Source organism: Dermacentor andersoni, chromosome 4 (genome assembly GCF_023375885.2).
Source record: "Dermacentor andersoni chromosome 4, qqDerAnde1_hic_scaffold, whole genome shotgun sequence".
Lineage (NCBI taxonomy): Eukaryota > Metazoa > Arthropoda > Arachnida > Ixodida > Ixodidae > Dermacentor > Dermacentor andersoni.
Genome location: NC_092817.1, coordinates 198,502,961 through 198,524,055, shown reverse-complemented (window position 1 = coordinate 198,524,055; position 21,095 = coordinate 198,502,961). Strand labels below are relative to the sequence as shown.

The window sequence follows — 21,095 nt, the reverse complement described above, 5'->3', positions numbered from 1 at the left end:
GCCGCTAGGCGATTGTACGCGCAGTGACGGTGGTAACCGGTATAAGTAATGGTGCAAAATTTAGTCGCACAAACTGCTAACCGTTTACCTATTACACCCGTATCCAGGTCAGTGACAATCAATAACTTGGCTCATTACTAGCGCCAAACGTGGGCTGCAGCGGACGCACATCGTTGCGCTCGTCCTCTTGTTTTATTGCGAGCTCGACTCGGCAGCGACTAACCACAACAAACGGAGCAATCCACGTACACGACGTGTGCCTGTACTGTCAACGGAAAGACAGTGCCGCGTGCGTGCTGCAGCAATACGTTGCGAATGCACATAGCACGTTACAGGTGCAGTCGTAAACATAGCATCCCTGCCATCGGCCATACCATGCTGAATACGCCGGTTCTCGTCCGATCCCCGAAGCTAAGCAGCATTGGGCTCGGTCAGTACTTGGGAGGGAGACCACCTGGGAACACCGAGTGCTGATGGCACCCTTCTTTTTGCTTTTTTTTTTTTATTGCGTGCTTCTGTGACTTAATTTTTTTTCTTTTTTTTACACTCACGTGTGGTTGGTTTTATTTACTGTTACGTTCAACTGGCGCAGCCTACTGGTAGAGCCAACGTCGAAGTGCAAAAACAATATGCAAGCCGCTAGGCGATTGTACGCGCAGTGACGGTGGTAACCGGTATAAGTAATGGTGCAAAATTTAGTCGCACAAACTGCTAACCGTTTACCTATTACACCCGTATCCAGCTCAGTGACAATCAATAACTTGGCTCATTACTAGCGCCAAACGTGGGCTGCAGCGGACGCACATCGTTGCGCTCGTCCTCTTGTTTTATTGCGAGCTCGACTCGGCAGCGACTAACCACAACAAACGGAGCAATCCACGTACACGACGTGTGCCTGTACTGTCAACGGAAAGACAGTGCCGCGTGCGTGCTGTAGCAATACGTTGCGAATGCACATAGCACGATACAGGTGCAGTCGTAAACATAGCATCCCTGCCATCGGCCATACCATGCTGAATACGCCGGTTCTCGTCCGATCCCCGAAGCTAAGCAGCATTGGGCTCGGTCAGTACTTGGGAGGGAGACCACCTGGGAACACCGAGTGCTGATGGCACCCTTCTTTTTGCTTTTTTTTTTATTGCGTGCTTCTGTGACTTAATTTTTTTTCTTTTTTTTACACTCACGTGTGGTTGGTTTTATTTACTGTTACGTTCAACTGGCGCAGCCTACTGGTAGAGCCAACGTCGAAGTGCAAAAACAATATGCAAGCCGCTAGGCGATTGTACGCGCAGTGACGGTGGTAACCGGTATAAGTAATGGTGCAAAATTTAGTCGCACAAACTGCTAACCGTTTACCTATTACACCCGTATCCAGCTCAGTGACAATCAATAACTTGGCTCATTACTAGCGCCAAACGTGGGCTGCAGCGGACGCACATCGTTGCGCTCGTCCTCTTGTTTTATTGCGAGCTCGACTCGGCAGCGACTAACCACAACAAACGGAGCAATCCACGTACACGACGTGTGCCTGTACTGTCAACGGAAAGACAGTGCCGCGTGCGTGCTGCAGCAATACGTTGCGAATGCACATAGCACGATACAGGTGCAGTCGTAAACATAGCATCCCTGCCATCGGCCATACCATGCTGAATACGCCGGTTCTCGTCCGATCCCCGAAGCTAAGCAGCATTGGGCTCGGTCAGTACTTGGGAGGGAGACCACCTGGGAACACCGAGTGCTGATGGCACCCTTCTTTTTGCTTTTTTTTTTTTTTTATTGCGTGCTTCTGTGACTTAATTTTTTTTCTTTTTTTTACACTCACGTGTGGTTGGTTTTATTTACTGTTACGTTCAACTGGCGCAGCCTACTGGTAGAGCCAACGTCGAAGTGCAAAAACAATATGCAAGCCGCTAGGCGATTGTACGCGCAGTGACGGTGGTAACCGGTATAAGTAATGGTGCAAAATTTAGTCGCACAAACTGCTAACCGTTTACCTATTACACCCGTATCCAGCTCAGTGACAATCAATAACTTGGCTCATTACTAGCGCCAAACGTGGGCTGCAGCGGACGCACATCGTTGCGCTCGTCCTCTTGTTTTATTGCGAGCTCGACTCGGCAGCGACTAACCACAACAAACGGAGCAATCCACGTACACGACGTGTGCCTGTACTGTCAACGGAAAGACAGTGCCGCGTGCGTGCTGTAGCAATACGTTGCGAATGCACATAGCACGATACAGGTGCAGTCGTAAACATAGCATCCCTGCCATCGGCCATACCATGCTGAATACGCCGGTTCTCGTCCGATCCCGGAAGCTAAGCAGCATTGGGCTCGGTCAGTACTTGGGAGGGAGACCACCTGGGAACACCGAGTGCTGATGGCACCCTTCTTTTTGCTTTTTTTTTTTATTGCGTGCTTCTGTGACTTAATTTTTTTTCTTTTTTTTACACTCACGTGTGGTTGGTTTTATTTACTGTTACGTTCAACTGGCGCAGCCTACTGGTAGAGCCAACGTCGAAGTGCAAAAACAATATGCAAGCCGCTAGGCGATTGTACGCGCAGTGACGGTGGTAACCGGTATAAGTAATGGTGCAAAATTTAGTCGCACAAACTGCTAACCGTTTACCTATTACACCCGTATCCAGCTCAGTGACAATCAATAACTTGGCTCATTACTAGCGCCAAACGTGGGCTGCAGCGGACGCACATCGTTGCGCTCGTCCTCTTGTTTTATTGCGAGCTCGACTCGGCAGCGACTAACCACAACAAACGGAGCAATCCACGTACACGACGTGTGCCTGTACTGTCAACGGAAAGACAGTGCCGCGTGCGTGCTGCAGCAATACGTTGCGAATGCACATAGCACGATACAGGTGCAGTCGTAAACATAGCATCCCTGCCATCGGCCATACCATGCTGAATACGCCGGTTCTCGTCCGATCCCCGAAGCTAAGCAGCATTGGGCTCGGTCAGTACTTGGGAGGGAGACCACCTGGGAACACCGAGTGCTGATGGCACCCTTCTTTTTGCTTTTTTTTTTTTTATTGCGTGCTTCTGTGACTTAATTTTTTTTCTTTTTTTTACACTCACGTGTGGTTGGTTTTATTTACTGTTACGTTCAACTGGCGCAGCCTACTGGTAGAGCCAACGTCGAAGTGCAAAAACAATATGCAAGCCGCTAGGCGATTGTACGCGCAGTGACGGTGGTAACCGGTATAAGTAATGGTGCAAAATTTAGTCGCACAAACTGCTAACCGTTTACCTATTACTCCCGTATCCAGCTCAGTGACAATCAATAACTTGGCTCATTACTAGCGCCAAACGTGGGCTGCAGCGGACGCACATCGTTGCGCTCGTCCTCTTGTTTTATTGCGAGCTCGACTCGGCAGCGACTAACCACAACAAACGGAGCAATCCACGTACACGACGTGTGCCTGTACTGTCAACGGAAAGACAGTGCCGCGTGCGTGCTGTAGCAATACGTTGCGAATGCACATAGCACGATACAGGTGCAGTCGTAAACATAGCATCCCTGCCATCGGCCATACCATGCTGAATACGCCGGTTCTCGTCCGATCCCGGAAGCTAAGCAGCATTGGGCTCGGTCAGTACTTGGGAGGGAGACCACCTGGGAACACCGAGTGCTGATGGCACCCTTCTTTTTGCTTTTTTTTTTTTTATTGCGTGCTTCTGTGACTTAATTTTTTTTCTTTTTTTTACACTCACGTGTGGTTGGTTTTATTTACTGTTACGTTCAACTGGCGCAGCCTACTGGTAGAGCCAACGTCGAAGTGCAAAAACAATATGCAAGCCGCTAGGCGATTGTACGCGCAGTGACGGTGGTAACCGGTATAAGTAATGGTGCAAAATTTAGTCGCACAAACTGCTAACCGTTTACCTATTACACCCGTATCCAGCTCAGTGACAATCAATAACTTGGCTCATTACTAGCGCCAAACGTGGGCTGCAGCGGACGCACATCGTTGCGCTCGTCCTCTTGTTTTATTGCGAGCTCGACTCGGCAGCGACTAACCACAACAAACGGAGCAATCCACGTACACGACGTGTGCCTGTACTGTCAACGGAAAGACAGTGCCGCGTGCGTGCTGTAGCAATACGTTGCGAATGCACATAGCACGATACAGGTGCAGTCGTAAACATAGCATCCCTGCCATCGGCCATACCATGCTGAATACGCCGGTTCTCGTCCGATCCCCGAAGCTAAGCAGCATTGGGCTCGGTCAGTACTTGGGAGGGAGACCACCTGGGAACACCGAGTGCTGATGGCACCCTTCTTTTTGCTTTTTTTTTTTATTGCGTGCTTCTGTGACTTAATTTTTTTTCTTTTTTTTACACTCACGTGTGGTTGGTTTTATTTACTGTTACGTTCAACTGGCGCAGCCTACTGGTAGAGCCAACGTCGAAGTGCAAAAACAATATGCAAGCCGCTAGGCGATTGTACGCGCAGTGACGGTGGTAACCGGTATAAGTAATGGTGCAAAATTTAGTCGCACAAACTGCTAACCGTTTACCTATTACACCCGTATCCAGGTCAGTGACAATCAATAACTTGGCTCATTACTAGCGCCAAACGTGGGCTGCAGCGGACGCACATCGTTGCGCTCGTCCTCTTGTTTTATTGCGAGCTCGACTCGGCAGCGACTAACCACAACAAACGGAGCAATCCACGTACACGACGTGTGCCTGTACTGTCAACGGAAAGACAGTGCCGCGTGCGTGCTGTAGCAATACGTTGCGAATGCACATAGCACGATACAGGTGCAGTCGTAAACATAGCATCCTTGCCATCGGCCATACCATGCTGAATACGCCGGTTCTCGTCCGATCCCCGAAGCTAAGCAGCATTGGGCTCGGTCAGTACTTGGGAGGGAGACCACCTGGGAACACCGAGTGCTGATGGCACCCTTCTTTTTGCTTTTTTTTTTATTGCGTGCTTCTGTGACTTAATTTTTTTTCTTTTTTTTACACTCACGTGTGGTTGGTTTTATTTACTGTTACGTTCAACTGGCGCAGCCTACTGGTAGAGCCAACGTCGAAGTGCAAAAACAATATGCAAGCCGCTAGGCGATTGTACGCGCAGTGACGGTGGTAACCGGTATAAGTAATGGTGCAAAATTTAGTCGCACAAACTGCTAACCGTTTACCTATTACACCCGTATCCAGCTCAGTGACAATCAATAACTTGGCTCATTACTAGCGCCAAACGTGGGCTGCAGCGGACGCACATCGTTGCGCTCGTCCTCTTGTTTTATTGCGAGCTCGACTCGGCAGCGACTAACCACAACAAACGGAGCAATCCACGTACACGACGTGTGCCTGTACTGTCAACGGAAAGACAGTGCCGCGTGCGTGCTGTAGCAATACGTTGCGAATGCACATAGCACGATACAGGTGCAGTCGTAAACATAGCATCCCTGCCATCGGCCATACCATGCTGAATACGCCGGTTCTCGTCCGATCCCCGAAGCTAAGCAGCATTGGGCTCGGTCAGTACTTGGGAGGGAGACCACCTGGGAACACCGAGTGCTGATGGCACCCTTCTTTTTGCTTTTTTTTTTTATTGCGTGCTTCTGTGACTTAATTTTTTTTCTTTTTTTTACACTCACGTGTGGTTGGTTTTATTTACTGTTACGTTCAACTGGCGCAGCCTACTGGTAGAGCCAACGTCGAAGTGCAAAAACAATATGCAAGCCGCTAGGCGATTGTACGCGCAGTGACGGTGGTAACCGGTATAAGTAATGGTGCAAAATTTAGTCGCACAAACTGCTAACCGTTTACCTATTACACCCGTATCCAGCTCAGTGACAATCAATAACTTGGCTCATTACTAGCGCCAAACGTGGGCTGCAGCGGACGCACATCGTTGCGCTCGTCCTCTTGTTTTATTGCGAGCTCGACTCGGCAGCGACTAACCACAACAAACGGAGCAATCCACGTACACGACGTGTGCCTGTACTGTCAACGGAAAGACAGTGCCGCGTGCGTGCTGTAGCAATACGTTGCGAATGCACATAGCACGATACAGGTGCAGTCGTAAACATAGCATCCCTGCCATCGGCCATACCATGCTGAATACGCCGGTTCTCGTCCGATCCCCGAAGCTAAGCAGCATTGGGCTCGGTCAGTACTTGGGAGGGAGACCACCTGGGAACACCGAGTGCTGATGGCACCCTTCTTTTTGCTTTTTTTTTTTATTGCGTGCTTCTGTGACTTAATTTTTTTTCTTTTTTTTACACTCACGTGTGGTTGGTTTTATTTACTGTTACGTTCAACTGGCGCAGCCTACTGGTAGAGCCAACGTCGAAGTGCAAAAACAATATGCAAGCCGCTAGGCGATTGTACGCGCAGTGACGGTGGTAACCGGTATAAGTAATGGTGCAAAATTTAGTCGCACAAACTGCTAACCGTTTACCTATTACACCCGTATCCAGCTCAGTGACAATCAATAACTTGGCTCATTACTAGCGCCAAACGTGGGCTGCAGCGGACGCACATCGTTGCGCTCGTCCTCTTGTTTTATTGCGAGCTCGACTCGGCAGCGACTAACCACAACAAACGGAGCAATCCACGTACACGACGTGTGCCTGTACTGTCAACGGAAAGACAGTGCCGCGTGCGTGCTGTAGCAATACGTTGCGAATGCACATAGCACGATACAGGTGCAGTCGTAAACATAGCATCCCTGCCATCGGCCATACCATGCTGAATACGCCGGTTCTCGTCCGATCCCCGAAGCTAAGCAGCATTGGGCTCGGTCAGTACTTGGGAGGGAGACCACCTGGGAACACCGAGTGCTGATGGCACCCTTCTTTTTGCTTTTTTTTTTTTATTGCGTGCTTCTGTGACTTAATTTTTTTTCTTTTTTTTACACTCACGTGTGGTTGGTTTTATTTACTGTTACGTTCAACTGGCGCAGCCTACTGGTAGAGCCAACGTCGAAGTGCAAAAACAATATGCAAGCCGCTAGGCGATTGTACGCGCAGTGACGGTGGTAACCGGTATAAGTAATGGTGCAAAATTTAGTCGCACAAACTGCTAACCGTTTACCTATTACACCCGTATCCAGGTCAGTGACAATCAATAACTTGGCTCATTACTAGCGCCAAACGTGGGCTGCAGCGGACGCACATCGTTGCGCTCGTCCTCTTGTTTTATTGCGAGCTCGACTCGGCAGCGACTAACCACAACAAACGGAGCAATCCACGTACACGACGTGTGCCTGTACTGTCAACGGAAAGACAGTGCCGCGTGCGTGCTGTAGCAATACGTTGCGAATGCACATAGCACGATACAGGTGCAGTCGTAAACATAGCATCCTTGCCATCGGCCATACCATGCTGAATACGCCGGTTCTCGTCCGATCCCCGAAGCTAAGCAGCATTGGGCTCGGTCAGTACTTGGGAGGGAGACCACCTGGGAACACCGAGTGCTGATGGCACCCTTCTTTTTGCTTTTTTTTTTATTGCGTGCTTCTGTGACTTAATTTTTTTTCTTTTTTTTACACTCACGTGTGGTTGGTTTTATTTACTGTTACGTTCAACTGGCGCAGCCTACTGGTAGAGCCAACGTCGAAGTGCAAAAACAATATGCAAGCCGCTAGGCGATTGTACGCGCAGTGACGGTGGTAACCGGTATAAGTAATGGTGCAAAATTTAGTCGCACAAACTGCTAACCGTTTACCTATTACACCCGTATCCAGCTCAGTGACAATCAATAACTTGGCTCATTACTAGCGCCAAACGTGGGCTGCAGCGGACGCACATCGTTGCGCTCGTCCTCTTGTTTTATTGCGAGCTCGACTCGGCAGCGACTAACCACAACAAACGGAGCAATCCACGTACACGACGTGTGCCTGTACTGTCAACGGAAAGACAGTGCCGCGTGCGTGCTGTAGCAATACGTTGCGAATGCACATAGCACGATACAGGTGCAGTCGTAAACATAGCATCCCTGCCATCGGCCATACCATGCTGAATACGCCGGTTCTCGTCCGATCCCCGAAGCTAAGCAGCATTGGGCTCGGTCAGTACTTGGGAGGGAGACCACCTGGGAACACCGAGTGCTGATGGCACCCTTCTTTTTGCTTTTTTTTTTTATTGCGTGCTTCTGTGACTTAATTTTTTTTCTTTTTTTTACACTCACGTGTGGTTGGTTTTATTTACTGTTACGTTCAACTGGCGCAGCCTACTGGTAGAGCCAACGTCGAAGTGCAAAAACAATATGCAAGCCGCTAGGCGATTGTACGCGCAGTGACGGTGGTAACCGGTATAAGTAATGGTGCAAAATTTAGTCGCACAAACTGCTAACCGTTTACCTATTACACCCGTATCCAGCTCAGTGACAATCAATAACTTGGCTCATTACTAGCGCCAAACGTGGGCTGCAGCGGACGCACATCGTTGCGCTCGTCCTCTTGTTTTATTGCGAGCTCGACTCGGCAGCGACTAACCACAACAAACGGAGCAATCCACGTACACGACGTGTGCCTGTACTGTCAACGGAAAGACAGTGCCGCGTGCGTGCTGCAGCAATACGTTGCGAATGCACATAGCACGATACAGGTGCAGTCGTAAACATAGCATCCCTGCCATCGGCCATACCATGCTGAATACGCCGGTTCTCGTCCGATCCCCGAAGCTAAGCAGCATTGGGCTCGGTCAGTACTTGGGAGGGAGACCACCTGGGAACACCGAGTGCTGATGGCACCCTTCTTTTTGCTTTTTTTTTTTTATTGCGTGCTTCTGTGACTTAATTTTTTTTCTTTTTTTTACACTCACGTGTGGTTGGTTTTATTTACTGTTACGTTCAACTGGCGCAGCCTACTGGTAGAGCCAACGTCGAAGTGCAAAAACAATATGCAAGCCGCTAGGCGATTGTACGCGCAGTGACGGTGGTAACCGGTATAAGTAATGGTGCAAAATTTAGTCGCACAAACTGCTAACCGTTTACCTATTACACCCGTATCCAGCTCAGTGACAATCAATAACTTGGCTCATTACTAGCGCCAAACGTGGGCTGCAGCGGACGCACATCGTTGCGCTCGTCCTCTTGTTTTATTGCGAGCTCGACTCGGCAGCGACTAACCACAACAAACGGAGCAATCCACGTACACGACGTGTGCCTGTACTGTCAACGGAAAGACAGTGCCGCGTGCGTGCTGTAGCAATACGTTGCGAATGCACATAGCACGATACAGGTGCAGTCGTAAACATAGCATCCCTGCCATCGGCCATACCATGCTGAATACGCCGGTTCTCGTCCGATCCCCGAAGCTAAGCAGCATTGGGCTCGGTCAGTACTTGGGAGGGAGACCACCTGGGAACACCGAGTGCTGATGGCACCCTTCTTTTTGCTTTTTTTTTTTTATTGCGTGCTTCTGTGACTTAATTTTTTTTCTTTTTTTTACACTCACGTGTGGTTGGTTTTATTTACTGTTACGTTCAACTGGCGCAGCCTACTGGTAGAGCCAACGTCGAAGTGCAAAAACAATATGCAAGCCGCTAGGCGATTGTACGCGCAGTGACGGTGGTAACCGGTATAAGTAATGGTGCAAAATTTAGTCGCACAAACTGCTAACCGTTTACCTATTACACCCGTATCCAGCTCAGTGACAATCAATAACTTGGCTCATTACTAGCGCCAAACGTGGGCTGCAGCGGACGCACATCGTTGCGCTCGTCCTCTTGTTTTATTGCGAGCTCGACTCGGCAGCGACTAACCACAACAAACGGAGCAATCCACGTACACGACGTGTGCCTGTACTGTCAACGGAAAGACAGTGCCGCGTGCGTGCTGTAGCAATACGTTGCGAATGCACATAGCACGATACAGGTGCAGTCGTAAACATAGCATCCCTGCCATCGGCCATACCATGCTGAATACGCCGGTTCTCGTCCGATCCCCGAAGCTAAGCAGCATTGGGCTCGGTCAGTACTTGGGAGGGAGACCACCTGGGAACACCGAGTGCTGATGGCACCCTCTTTTTGCTTTTTTTTTTTATTGCGTGCTTCTGTGACTTAATTTTTTTTCTTTTTTTTACACTCACGTGTGGTTGGTTTTATTTACTGTTACGTTCAACTGGCGCAGCCTACTGGTAGAGCCAACGTCGAAGTGCAAAAACAATATGCAAGCCGCTAGGCGATTGTACGCGCAGTGACGGTGGTAACCGGTATAAGTAATGGTGCAAAATTTAGTCGCACAAACTGCTAACCGTTTACCTATTACACCCGTATCCAGCTCAGTGACAATCAATAACTTGGCTCATTACTAGCGCCAAACGTGGGCTGCAGCGGACGCACATCGTTGCGCTCGTCCTCTTGTTTTATTGCGAGCTCGACTCGGCAGCGACTAACCACAACAAACGGAGCAATCCACGTACACGACGTGTGCCTGTACTGTCAACGGAAAGACAGTGCCGCGTGCGTGCTGTAGCAATACGTTGCGAATGCACATAGCACGATACAGGTGCAGTCGTAAACATAGCATCCCTGCCATCGGCCATACCATGCTGAATACGCCGGTTCTCGTCCGATCCCCGAAGCTAAGCAGCATTGGGCTCGGTCAGTACTTGGGAGGGAGACCACCTGGGAACACCGAGTGCTGATGGCACCCTTCTTTCTGCTTTTTTTTTTTTATTGCGTGCTTCTGTGACTTAATTTTTTTTCTTTTTTTTACACTCACGTGTGGTTGGTTTTATTTACTGTTACGTTCAACTGGCGCAGCCTACTGGTAGAGCCAACGTCGAAGTGCAAAAACAATATGCAAGCCGCTAGGCGATTGTACGCGCAGTGACGGTGGTAACCGGTATAAGTAATGGTGCAAAATTTAGTCGCACAAACTGCTAACCGTTTACCTATTACACCCGTATCCAGCTCAGTGACAATCAATAACTTGGCTCATTACTAGCGCCAAACGTGGGCTGCAGCGGACGCACATCGTTGCGCTCGTCCTCTTGTTTTATTGCGAGCTCGACTCGGCAGCGACTAACCACAACAAACGGAGCAATCCACGTACACGACGTGTGCCTGTACTGTCAACGGAAAGACAGTGCCGCGTGCGTGCTGTAGCAATACGTTGCGAATGCACATAGCACGATACAGGTGCAGTCGTAAACATAGCATCCCTGCCATCGGCCATACCATGCTGAATACGCCGGTTCTCGTCCGATCCCCGAAGCTAAGCAGCATTGGGCTCGGTCAGTACTTGGGAGGGAGACCACCTGGGAACACCGAGTGCTGATGGCACCCTTCTTTTTGCTTTTTTTTTTTTATTGCGTGCTTCTGTGACTTAATTTTTTTTCTTTTTTTTACACTCACGTGTGGTTGGTTTTATTTACTGTTACGTTCAACTGGCGCAGCCTACTGGTAGAGCCAACGTCGAAGTGCAAAAACAATATGCAAGCCGCTAGGCGATTGTACGCGCAGTGACGGTGGTAACCGGTATAAGTAATGGTGCAAAATTTAGTCGCACAAACTGCTAACCGTTTACCTATTACACCCGTATCCAGCTCAGTGACAATCAATAACTTGGCTCATTACTAGCGCCAAACGTGGGCTGCAGCGGACGCACATCGTTGCGCTCGTCCTCTTGTTTTATTGCGAGCTCGACTCGGCAGCGACTAACCACAACAAACGGAGCAATCCACGTACACGACGTGTGCCTGTACTGTCAACGGAAAGACAGTGCCGCGTGCGTGCTGTAGCAATACGTTGCGAATGCACATAGCACGATACAGGTGCAGTCGTAAACATAGCATCCCTGCCATCGGCCATACCATGCTGAATACGCCGGTTCTCGTCCGATCCCCGAAGCTAAGCAGCATTGGGCTCGGTCAGTACTTGGGAGGGAGACCACCTGGGAACACCGAGTGCTGATGGCACCCTCTTTTTGCTTTTTTTTTTTTATTGCGTGCTTCTGTGACTTAATTTTTTTTCTTTTTTTTACACTCACGTGTGGTTGGTTTTATTTACTGTTACGTTCAACTGGCGCAGCCTACTGGTAGAGCCAACGTCGAAGTGCAAAAACAATATGCAAGCCGCTAGGCGATTGTACGCGCAGTGACGGTGGTAACCGGTATAAGTAATGGTGCAAAATTTAGTCGCACAAACTGCTAACCGTTTACCTATTACACCCGTATCCAGCTCAGTGACAATCAATAACTTGGCTCATTACTAGCGCCAAACGTGGGCTGCAGCGGACGCACATCGTTGCGCTCGTCCTCTTGTTTTATTGCGAGCTCGACTCGGCAGCGACTAACCACAACAAACGGAGCAATCCACGTACACGACGTGTGCCTGTACTGTCAACGGAAAGACAGTGCCGCGTGCGTGCTGTAGCAATACGTTGCGAATGCACATAGCACGATACAGGTGCAGTCGTAAACATAGCATCCCTGCCATCGGCCATACCATGCTGAATACGCCGGTTCTCGTCCGATCCCCGAAGCTAAGCAGCATTGGGCTCGGTCAGTACTTGGGAGGGAGACCACCTGGGAACACCGAGTGCTGATGGCACCCTTCTTTCTGCTTTTTTTTTTTTTATTGCGTGCTTCTGTGACTTAATTTTTTTTCTTTTTTTTACACTCACGTGTGGTTGGTTTTATTTACTGTTACGTTCAACTGGCGCAGCCTACTGGTAGAGCCAACGTCGAAGTGCAAAAACAATATGCAAGCCGCTAGGCGATTGTACGCGCAGTGACGGTGGTAACCGGTATAAGTAATGGTGCAAAATTTAGTCGCACAAACTGCTAACCGTTTACCTATTACACCCGTATCCAGCTCAGTGACAATCAATAACTTGGCTCATTACTAGCGCCAAACGTGGGCTGCAGCGGACGCACATCGTTGCGCTCGTCCTCTTGTTTTATTGCGAGCTCGACTCGGCAGCGACTAACCACAACAAACGGAGCAATCCACGTACACGACGTGTGCCTGTACTGTCAACGGAAAGACAGTGCCGCGTGCGTGCTGTAGCAATACGTTGCGAATGCACATAGCACGATACAGGTGCAGTCGTAAACATAGCATCCCTGCCATCGGCCATACCATGCTGAATACGCCGGTTCTCGTCCGATCCCCGAAGCTAAGCAGCATTGGGCTCGGTCAGTACTTGGGAGGGAGACCACCTGGGAACACCGAGTGCTGATGGCACCCTTCTTTTTGCTTTTTTTTTTTTATTGCGTGCTTCTGTGACTTAATTTTTTTTCTTTTTTTTACACTCACGTGTGGTTGGTTTTATTTACTGTTACGTTCAACTGGCGCAGCCTACTGGTAGAGCCAACGTCGAAGTGCAAAAACAATATGCAAGCCGCTAGGCGATTGTACGCGCAGTGACGGTGGTAACCGGTATAAGTAATGGTGCAAAATTTAGTCGCACAAACTGCTAACCGTTTACCTATTACACCCGTATCCAGCTCAGTGACAATCAATAACTTGGCTCATTACTAGCGCCAAACGTGGGCTGCAGCGGACGCACATCGTTGCGCTCGTCCTCTTGTTATTGCGAGCTCGACTCGGCAGCGACTAACCACAACAAACGGAGCAATCCACGTACACGACGTGTGCCTGTACTGTCAACGGAAAGACAGTGCCGCGTGCGTGCTGTAGCAATACGTTGCGAATGCACATAGCACGATACAGGTGCAGTCGTAAACATAGCATCCCTGCCATCGGCCATACCATGCTGAATACGCCGGTTCTCGTCCGATCCCCGAAGCTAAGCAGCATTGGGCTCGGTCAGTACTTGGGAGGGAGACCACCTGGGAACACCGAGTGCTGATGGCACCCTTCTTTTTGCTTTTTTTTTTTATTGCGTGCTTCTGTGACTTAATTTTTTTTCTTTTTTTTACACTCACGTGTGGTTGGTTTTATTTACTGTTACGTTCAACTGGCGCAGCCTACTGGTAGAGCCAACGTCGAAGTGCAAAAACAATATGCAAGCCGCTAGGCGATTGTACGCGCAGTGACGGTGGTAACCGGTATAAGTAATGGTGCAAAATTTAGTCGCACAAACTGCTAACCGTTTACCTATTACACCCGTATCCAGCTCAGTGACAATCAATAACTTGGCTCATTACTAGCGCCAAACGTGGGCTGCAGCGGACGCACATCGTTGCGCTCGTCCTCTTGTTTTATTGCGAGCTCGACTCGGCAGCGACTAACCACAACAAACGGAGCAATCCACGTACACGACGTGTGCCTGTACTGTCAACGGAAAGACAGTGCCGCGTGCGTGCTGTAGCAATACGTTGCGAATGCACATAGCACGATACAGGTGCAGTCGTAAACATCGCATCCCTGCCATCGGCCATACCATGCTGATTCCACTTCCGGCCACCGTTGTGTGCGGACGTGGGTAACATGGGCTCCCAAGGAGCGGATTCAGCGGCCCTTTCAAGCCGCGGAAACAGGTCTTTTGCTTCAGTCGACCAGGAGTACCAAGTTGTATTGCCTCAACTGCCAACAGGTCAGGTTGTTACGGATACCATTTTTCTTCATGCGGATTTACGAGCGCGCCCATACCGAGTGGAAGATTTTCGCGATGCCTTGGAAAATCTTGGAGCACTTCCGGACGTTATCGCTTTGGGGGCGTACAGGATGAATCACGTTTGGGCCGTGACATTCAAGAGCGCTGAAGCAACGAAGAAAATGTTGTCAAAAGGGGAATTCCGAGTGAAGAGTCGCCGGTGCCTGGTAGTTAACCCCAACGACCAAGGCTTACGAATGAAACTGCACTGGCTTCTTTACGGGGTCAGCGACGATGAAGTACGTGCGGCCTTGGCTCCGTATGGAAATGTTACGGAAGTAACGAAGGAAAAATGGCGCGTACGTGGTATCACGGAAAGAGCATCGACAACCCGCCTAGTGACCATGAAACTGGGAGCCGGAGTCACTACCGACGACCTACCCCACCAGTTGCGTGTAGGAAGCGAACTCGCCCTAGTAGTTGTGCCCAACCGAGCACCATTATGCCTCCGTTGCAACACCACTGGCCACATTCGACGTGACTGCCGTGTGCCTCGCTGTTCCCAGTGTAGGCGCTTCGGCCACACGGACCTAGACTGCGTGACCACATATGCGAGCATCACCGGAAAAGCAACGAAGGGCGCGGATGCAGAGCTCATAATGGATGAAGCAGACGCCGAAGAAGCCGCTGGTGGGCGAAAGCAGGCCGACACAAAGAGTGCAAATCAAAAAGTTGCCCCTACCGACGCGTGGAAAGGTGTTTTTGCTGATAACACCACACCCCAGACAAACGGAGCCCCTGTGACGGGGGAAACACAAGAGGCGGACAAAGTCAAACCCGTAGAAGCAGCGTTGGGTGCGGAAGCAGAAGCGGTCGCACAGCCAATGGAACTTGAGCCAGGTGCTTCTACCAAGAGACCGCGCGACGATGCAGGCAGCGAAATGGGCAAGCCCAGTGCAAGTAGCGGAGAAGAACCACCCACCAAGACAGTCGTGAAGACCGGCCTTCAATTGGGCAGACGACCCAGCTTCAAACCGAAACCCAGCCTCCCTCCTGACCGGAAAACTGAGGGAAATAAGCCCTCGTAACAACGAGGGTCAACGCATAGAGCAGCGATTCCACCACTTACGAACACCGAGCAGCTACCATGGCATCAAGTCCCCTAGCAACAGAGCCACAGCGGCATCGACCCGAGAACTGCTGGCTGGACGCGACGTTGCCCGTCGCCGGAAAGAATCGACCGAGTGGCAACATAAAAGATCGAGGTAAACTCCATGCGGTCCACCTGTTTCAGATTAACCATGACACTTAACCTTAAAAAGCCCCTTCGTCTAGGCACTTTAAACGTTCGCGGTTTGGCGAGCAGGAGACGCCAGTACCAATTAAGCCGGCTTCTTCAAGAAAATGATTTAGATATTGTCGCCGTGCAAGAGACAAAGGTGGAAAGCCAGGAACAGACGGACCGCATGGTGCAACCATTTAGAGCAATGTATAACGTCTGCGTGTGTCATGCGGTTGGAACTTCTGGAGGATGCGCACTCTTTATTCGTAACAGTGCTGGTATTGTAGAGGAACAAGTTATTATATGTGGAACTGGCCGATTTGTCATACTTGATTGTTCTTTTTCTGGCTTTAAGTGGCGCATATTGTGCGTGTATGCTCCAAATGATGAATGTGCACGTAGAATTTTTTTTCAACAGCTAGAAGAATACCTGAAGTGCGAGCGATACCTTATATTGATGGGGGATTTCAACTGTGTGTGCAGAGCACAAGACCGAGCTAATCAAATGAAACGAAGGGATACGAGCGCACAGTTTTTAAACATACTTGTGAATGATTATGAATTAGAAGATGTCGGTATTCTGTTATCGACAGGCAAAGCTTCCGTTTATACGCACTATCAAGGTGAAAGTCATGCGCGATTAGACCGAGCTTATATTGCAATGCAGCTCGTGCCATTGTGTCAGAGTTACGAGATTAAACATGTATCCTTTTCTGATCATAGTCTAGTGACGTTTGATTTAGGGCAAAAACGAAAAGAAACGAAATTTAATTGGGATCTTTGGAAGTTTAATACCAAACTGCTAGATGATGAAAGCTTTATCAGAGATATAAGTGAAATGATTAATTCCTCTATGACAGCGCAAACTAATCACTGTATTGAAACATGGGAAACTCTCAAAACTGATGTTAAGAGAAAAGCGATAGAAAAAGCTACTGCGCTGCGCCGCAAGGAAAAACAAGAAGAAAAAGAATTAACAAGCGAACTAGAATTGCTCATGTCTACAGAATGTCAGAACGCTGGATCTTGCATGAAGCAGATAAAGGAAACAAAAAGTAAGCTCGAACTTATCGACCAAGAACGATACAAGGGAGCCATGGTACGAGCGCGAGCGGAACGATTGTGGAATGGGGAAACGCCTACTAAACGGGCGCTAAGTGACCAGAAGAGATATGCGACAAAAAATGAAATACAAGCAATAATATATCAAAACGAGGAAACTTCGGAACCCACAATGATAGAGCGAGCATTCGTAGATTATTATCGTGAACTGCTTGGGAACAAGAAAAAAATAATAGAAGGGTTTGAGCGAGATTTTCTTTATCTTATGCCACGCCTAGAAGATGACATTAAAGCAAGCCTGGAATTTCCAATCACATTGCGAGAAATTGAAGACGCTATAGATGGACTTGGTGCAGGAAAGGCTCCCGGGCCTGATGGTTTAGGTGCGCCCTTTTACAAGGCTTTCAAATGTCAGCTCAGCCAATTATTGCATAATGTCTTCAAGGAAATGTATGCAACACAGCGAATGCCGCCATCGTTCCGAACGGCTCATACAGTGCTAATCCCTAAGTGCGAGGATCCGGTTAAACTGATGTCAGTAAAGTCTTATCGACCAATAAGCCTCACGAACTGTGATTACAAAATATTCACGAAAGTGTTAGCAAAGAGACTTCAAAGTGTTGTAACGCGACTAGTGGGACCACATCAAACATGTGGAATCAAGGGCAGGACTATTTCCACCAATACACATGTAGCTCGCTGTGTTCTTGAGTGCTGTGATGCTCTCTCATGTCAGGTTGCAGTGTTGCAACTAGATTTGGAGAAAGCGTTTGACAATGTGTCACATGAAGTACTATTTTCAATATTAGAATATGTTAATGTCGGCGGACTGATATTAGAAGGAGTAAAAATGGCCTACTCAGAGTGCAGCACACGCATCATTATAAACAAGAAGTTAAGTGAACCAATCCAGCTTCTCTCCAGTGTGAGGCAGGGATGTGCAATTTCCTCATTACTTTTTGACATTTACTTGGAACCTTTCTGCTTGAGTATAATTAATAGTCAAAGTGTACGCGGTTTTATGCTTGAAAAGGCGGAAGTCAAGGTCCTCGCATACGCTGATGACATTGCTGTCTTTTGCAAAGATGCCGAAAGTATCAAAGAGGTGGTTAGGTTGACTGGCGAGTTTTGCAAGGAATCTGGCTGCAAGATCAATTGGGAGAAGACCGTAGGTTTCTGGCATGGAGAGTGGAGAGAGAAGCCTGAATTATTTGCTGGCATCCAATGGACAGCAATGCCAACAACGTACTTAGGTGTCCCATTACAATGTTATGAAGACACCGAACTGTATTGGAACGAGGAAACAGAACGCTTGAAAGAGAAGACGCAGGGATGGCAAGGTCGAAATTTGTCAATGTTTGCCCGTGCAACTACTTGCAATCTATTCTTAGTTGCCAAGTTATGGTATGTTATGCAAGTATTCTTTATGTCGCGTACTAACTTACAAAAAATTAATAGAGTCTTTGCAGTGTTTATTTGGGGAGGAAGTTGGGAACGAACGAGTCGAACTAACCTGTTTTTGTCCGTCAGAAAAGGTGGTCTTGGTCTGTCGCACCTGTTTATCAGACAGATTGTGTCGCGTTTTATATTTTTAAGAGATCAGTGTGACCCATTTCTGCGTACAGTTATGCAAGTTTGTTTACACAATGCACTACCTGAATTCATCGTCTCTACAAATAAGACTACGATGCACCGTATAAAAGGTTATTGGCGCGAGGTTGTTGTAGCCTTTCGCATGCTTAAAGTAAGGTTTTCCATAGAATACTTGAGTACAGTAAAAAAGAAAAAGCTCTACAAGGATTTGCTGGATGTTATGTTACCTCTGCCAGTGTACAGAAGCATATACACTGGAGGCTGTGGACAAGACGTCTTAAAACGGGTTAAAGGAATGCCGATACGACCGCATGTAAAATCCTTTTTCTTCAAGCTCCATACAAACACTCTACCTGTAAAAACGTGGCTACAAGATAAAGGAATGGTTGTACCGTGGACAGTCAACTGCATACTGTGCCAAAAACCAGAGACAATAGAACATGTATTTATTGAATGCTGGGATCCCATATTTCACTGGGACATCCTTCAGCGAACTATCAAAAAGGACTTACCTATTACACCACATGGAATCCGATACTTACCAGTTGAGAATCACGGCGACATTCCCTACGACATGATAATGATACTCAGCCTCCATAGTATATGGAAAACCCGAATGTCGGTAAGACATGCCGACACTAACGCTCGGCCTGTAAAGGAAAATTTTATTGAACATGTAGCCTATATGCGAGAGCTGTACCGAGCCCAGCCAGAAACACCTGATTGGGTTACACTGTTTGATGAGTTGATCAATTTCAAAAGTTTTTGAGATCCTTCTGTTGTTTCTCTATGATGTAAACAGGCAATAAAAAAAAAATAAAAAAAAAAAATCGGCCATACCATGCTGAATACGCCGGTTCTCGTCCGATCCCCGAAGCTAAGCAGCATTGGGCTCGGTCAGTACTTGGGAGGGAGACCACCTGGGAACACCGAGTGCTGATGGCACCCTTCTTTTTGCTTTTTTTTTTATTGCGTGCTTCTGTGACTTAATTTTTTTTCTTTTTTTTACACTCACGTGTGGTTGGTTTTATTTACTGTTACGTTCAACTGGCGCAGCCTACTGGCAGAGCCAACGTCGAAGTGCAAAAACAATATGCAAGCCGCTAGGCGATTGTACGCGCAGTGACGGTGGTAACCGGTATAAGTAATGGTGCAAAATTTAGTCGCACAAACTGCTAACCGTTTACCTATTACACCCGTATCCAGCTCAGTGACAATCAATAACTTGGCTCATTACTAGCGCCAAACGTGGGCTGCAGCGGACGCACATCGTTGCGCTCGTCCTCTTGTTTTATTGCGAGCTCGACTCGGCAGCGACTAACCACAACAAACGGAGCAATCCACGTACACGACGTGTGCCTGTACTGTCAACGGAAAGACAGTGCCGCGTGCGTGCTGTAGCAATACGTTGCGAATGCACATAGCACGATACAGGTGCAGTCGTAAACATAGCATCCCTGCCATCGGCCATACCATGCTGAATACGCCGGTTCTCGTCCGATCCCCGAAGCTAAGCAGCATTGGGCTCGGTCAGTACTTGGGAGGGAGACCACCTGGGAACACCGAGTGCTGATGGCACCCTTCTTTCTGCTTTTTTTTTTTTATTGCGTGCTTCTGTGACTTAATTTTTTTTCTTTTTTTTACACTCACGTGTGGTTGGTTTTATTTACTGTTACGTTCAACTGGCGCAGCCTACTGGTAGAGCCAACGTCGAAGTGCAAAAACAATATGCAAGCCGCTAGGCGATTGTACGCGCAGTGACGGTGGTAACCGGTATAAGTAATGGTGCAAAATTTAGTCGCACAAACTGCTAACCGTTTACCTATTACACCCGTATCCAACTCAGTGACAATCAATAACTTGGCTCATTACTAGCGCCAAACGTGGGCTGCAGCGGACGCACATCGTTGCGCTCGTCCTCTTGTTTTATTGCGAGCTCGACTCGGCAGCGACTAACCACAACAAACGGAGCAATCCACGTACACGACGTGTGCCTGTACTGTCAACGGAAAGACAGTGCCGCGTGCGTGCTGCAGCAATACGTTGCGAATGCACATAGCACGATACAGGTGCAGTCGTAAACATAGCATCCCTGCCATCGGCCATACCATGCTGAATACGCCGGTTCTCGTCCGATCCCCGAAGCTAAGCAGCATTGGGCTCGGTCAGTACTTGGGAGGGAGACCACCTGGGAACACCGAGTGCTGATGGCACCCTTCTTTTTGCTTTTTTTTTTTTATTGCGTGCTTCTGTGACTTAATTTTTTTTCTTTTTTTTACACTCACGTGTGGTTGGTTTTATTTACTGTTACGTTCAACTGGCGCAGCCTACTGGTAGAGCCAACGTCGAAGTGCAAAAACAATATGCAAGCCGCTAGGCGATTGTACGCGCAGTGACGGTGGTAACCGGTATAAGTAATGGTGCAAAATTTAGTCGCACAAACTGCTAACCGTTTACCTATTACACCCGTATCCAGCTCAGTGACAATCAATAACTTGGCTCATTACTAGCGCCAAACGTGGGCTGCAGCGGACGCACATCGTTGCGCTCGTCCTCTTGTTTTATTGCGAGCTCGACTCGGCAGCGACTAACCACAACAAACGGAGCAATCCACGTACACGACGTGTGCCTGTACTGTCAACGGAAAGACAGTGCCGCGTGCGTGCTGCAGC

The 21,095-nt window shown here is 48.5% G+C and overlaps 22 non-coding genes and 3 pseudogenes across 22 annotated transcripts; all 25 read left to right on the top strand.

Annotated features, from left to right (window-relative positions):
• The first annotated feature begins 360 nt into the window (after positions 1-360).
• Positions 361-479, top strand: LOC140217937 (5S ribosomal RNA). The gene has a single exon (XR_011894399.1). It is a non-coding gene; the product is annotated as a 5S ribosomal RNA (ribosomal RNA).
• Positions 480-995: 516 nt separating this feature from the next.
• LOC140217936 (5S ribosomal RNA) lies at positions 996-1,114 on the top strand. The gene has a single exon (XR_011894398.1). It is a non-coding gene; the product is annotated as a 5S ribosomal RNA (ribosomal RNA).
• Positions 1,115-1,628: 514 nt separating this feature from the next.
• LOC140217935 (5S ribosomal RNA) lies at positions 1,629-1,747 on the top strand. Its single transcript, XR_011894397.1, has one exon. It is a non-coding gene; the product is annotated as a 5S ribosomal RNA (ribosomal RNA).
• Positions 1,748-2,266: 519 nt separating this feature from the next.
• Positions 2,267-2,385, top strand: LOC140217786 (5S ribosomal RNA; annotated as a pseudogene).
• A 515-nt stretch (positions 2,386-2,900) lies between these two features.
• LOC140217934 (5S ribosomal RNA) lies at positions 2,901-3,019 on the top strand. The gene has a single exon (XR_011894396.1). It is a non-coding gene; the product is annotated as a 5S ribosomal RNA (ribosomal RNA).
• A 517-nt stretch (positions 3,020-3,536) lies between these two features.
• Positions 3,537-3,655, top strand: LOC140217785 (5S ribosomal RNA; annotated as a pseudogene).
• A 517-nt stretch (positions 3,656-4,172) lies between these two features.
• LOC140217933 (5S ribosomal RNA) lies at positions 4,173-4,291 on the top strand. Its single transcript, XR_011894395.1, has one exon. It is a non-coding gene; the product is annotated as a 5S ribosomal RNA (ribosomal RNA).
• A 515-nt stretch (positions 4,292-4,806) lies between these two features.
• On the top strand, positions 4,807-4,925 carry LOC140217932 (5S ribosomal RNA). Its single transcript, XR_011894394.1, has one exon. It is a non-coding gene; the product is annotated as a 5S ribosomal RNA (ribosomal RNA).
• Positions 4,926-5,439: 514 nt separating this feature from the next.
• On the top strand, positions 5,440-5,558 carry LOC140217931 (5S ribosomal RNA). Its single transcript, XR_011894393.1, has one exon. It is a non-coding gene; the product is annotated as a 5S ribosomal RNA (ribosomal RNA).
• Positions 5,559-6,073: 515 nt separating this feature from the next.
• LOC140217930 (5S ribosomal RNA) lies at positions 6,074-6,192 on the top strand. The gene has a single exon (XR_011894392.1). It is a non-coding gene; the product is annotated as a 5S ribosomal RNA (ribosomal RNA).
• A 515-nt stretch (positions 6,193-6,707) lies between these two features.
• Positions 6,708-6,826, top strand: LOC140217929 (5S ribosomal RNA). The gene has a single exon (XR_011894391.1). It is a non-coding gene; the product is annotated as a 5S ribosomal RNA (ribosomal RNA).
• Positions 6,827-7,342: 516 nt separating this feature from the next.
• Positions 7,343-7,461, top strand: LOC140217928 (5S ribosomal RNA). The gene has a single exon (XR_011894390.1). It is a non-coding gene; the product is annotated as a 5S ribosomal RNA (ribosomal RNA).
• Positions 7,462-7,975: 514 nt separating this feature from the next.
• On the top strand, positions 7,976-8,094 carry LOC140217927 (5S ribosomal RNA). Its single transcript, XR_011894389.1, has one exon. It is a non-coding gene; the product is annotated as a 5S ribosomal RNA (ribosomal RNA).
• Positions 8,095-8,609: 515 nt separating this feature from the next.
• Positions 8,610-8,728, top strand: LOC140217926 (5S ribosomal RNA). The gene has a single exon (XR_011894388.1). It is a non-coding gene; the product is annotated as a 5S ribosomal RNA (ribosomal RNA).
• A 516-nt stretch (positions 8,729-9,244) lies between these two features.
• Positions 9,245-9,363, top strand: LOC140217925 (5S ribosomal RNA). The gene has a single exon (XR_011894387.1). It is a non-coding gene; the product is annotated as a 5S ribosomal RNA (ribosomal RNA).
• A 516-nt stretch (positions 9,364-9,879) lies between these two features.
• Positions 9,880-9,998, top strand: LOC140217924 (5S ribosomal RNA). The gene has a single exon (XR_011894386.1). It is a non-coding gene; the product is annotated as a 5S ribosomal RNA (ribosomal RNA).
• Positions 9,999-10,512: 514 nt separating this feature from the next.
• On the top strand, positions 10,513-10,631 carry LOC140217923 (5S ribosomal RNA). The gene has a single exon (XR_011894385.1). It is a non-coding gene; the product is annotated as a 5S ribosomal RNA (ribosomal RNA).
• A 516-nt stretch (positions 10,632-11,147) lies between these two features.
• On the top strand, positions 11,148-11,266 carry LOC140217922 (5S ribosomal RNA). The gene has a single exon (XR_011894384.1). It is a non-coding gene; the product is annotated as a 5S ribosomal RNA (ribosomal RNA).
• A 516-nt stretch (positions 11,267-11,782) lies between these two features.
• Positions 11,783-11,901, top strand: LOC140217921 (5S ribosomal RNA). Its single transcript, XR_011894383.1, has one exon. It is a non-coding gene; the product is annotated as a 5S ribosomal RNA (ribosomal RNA).
• A 515-nt stretch (positions 11,902-12,416) lies between these two features.
• On the top strand, positions 12,417-12,535 carry LOC140217920 (5S ribosomal RNA). The gene has a single exon (XR_011894382.1). It is a non-coding gene; the product is annotated as a 5S ribosomal RNA (ribosomal RNA).
• Positions 12,536-13,052: 517 nt separating this feature from the next.
• Positions 13,053-13,171, top strand: LOC140217919 (5S ribosomal RNA). Its single transcript, XR_011894381.1, has one exon. It is a non-coding gene; the product is annotated as a 5S ribosomal RNA (ribosomal RNA).
• Positions 13,172-13,685: 514 nt separating this feature from the next.
• Positions 13,686-13,804, top strand: LOC140217918 (5S ribosomal RNA). The gene has a single exon (XR_011894380.1). It is a non-coding gene; the product is annotated as a 5S ribosomal RNA (ribosomal RNA).
• Positions 13,805-19,249: 5,445 nt separating this feature from the next.
• On the top strand, positions 19,250-19,368 carry LOC140217832 (5S ribosomal RNA; annotated as a pseudogene).
• A 514-nt stretch (positions 19,369-19,882) lies between these two features.
• Positions 19,883-20,001, top strand: LOC140217917 (5S ribosomal RNA). The gene has a single exon (XR_011894379.1). It is a non-coding gene; the product is annotated as a 5S ribosomal RNA (ribosomal RNA).
• A 516-nt stretch (positions 20,002-20,517) lies between these two features.
• LOC140217916 (5S ribosomal RNA) lies at positions 20,518-20,636 on the top strand. The gene has a single exon (XR_011894378.1). It is a non-coding gene; the product is annotated as a 5S ribosomal RNA (ribosomal RNA).
• The last annotated feature ends 459 nt before the right edge of the window (positions 20,637-21,095 follow it).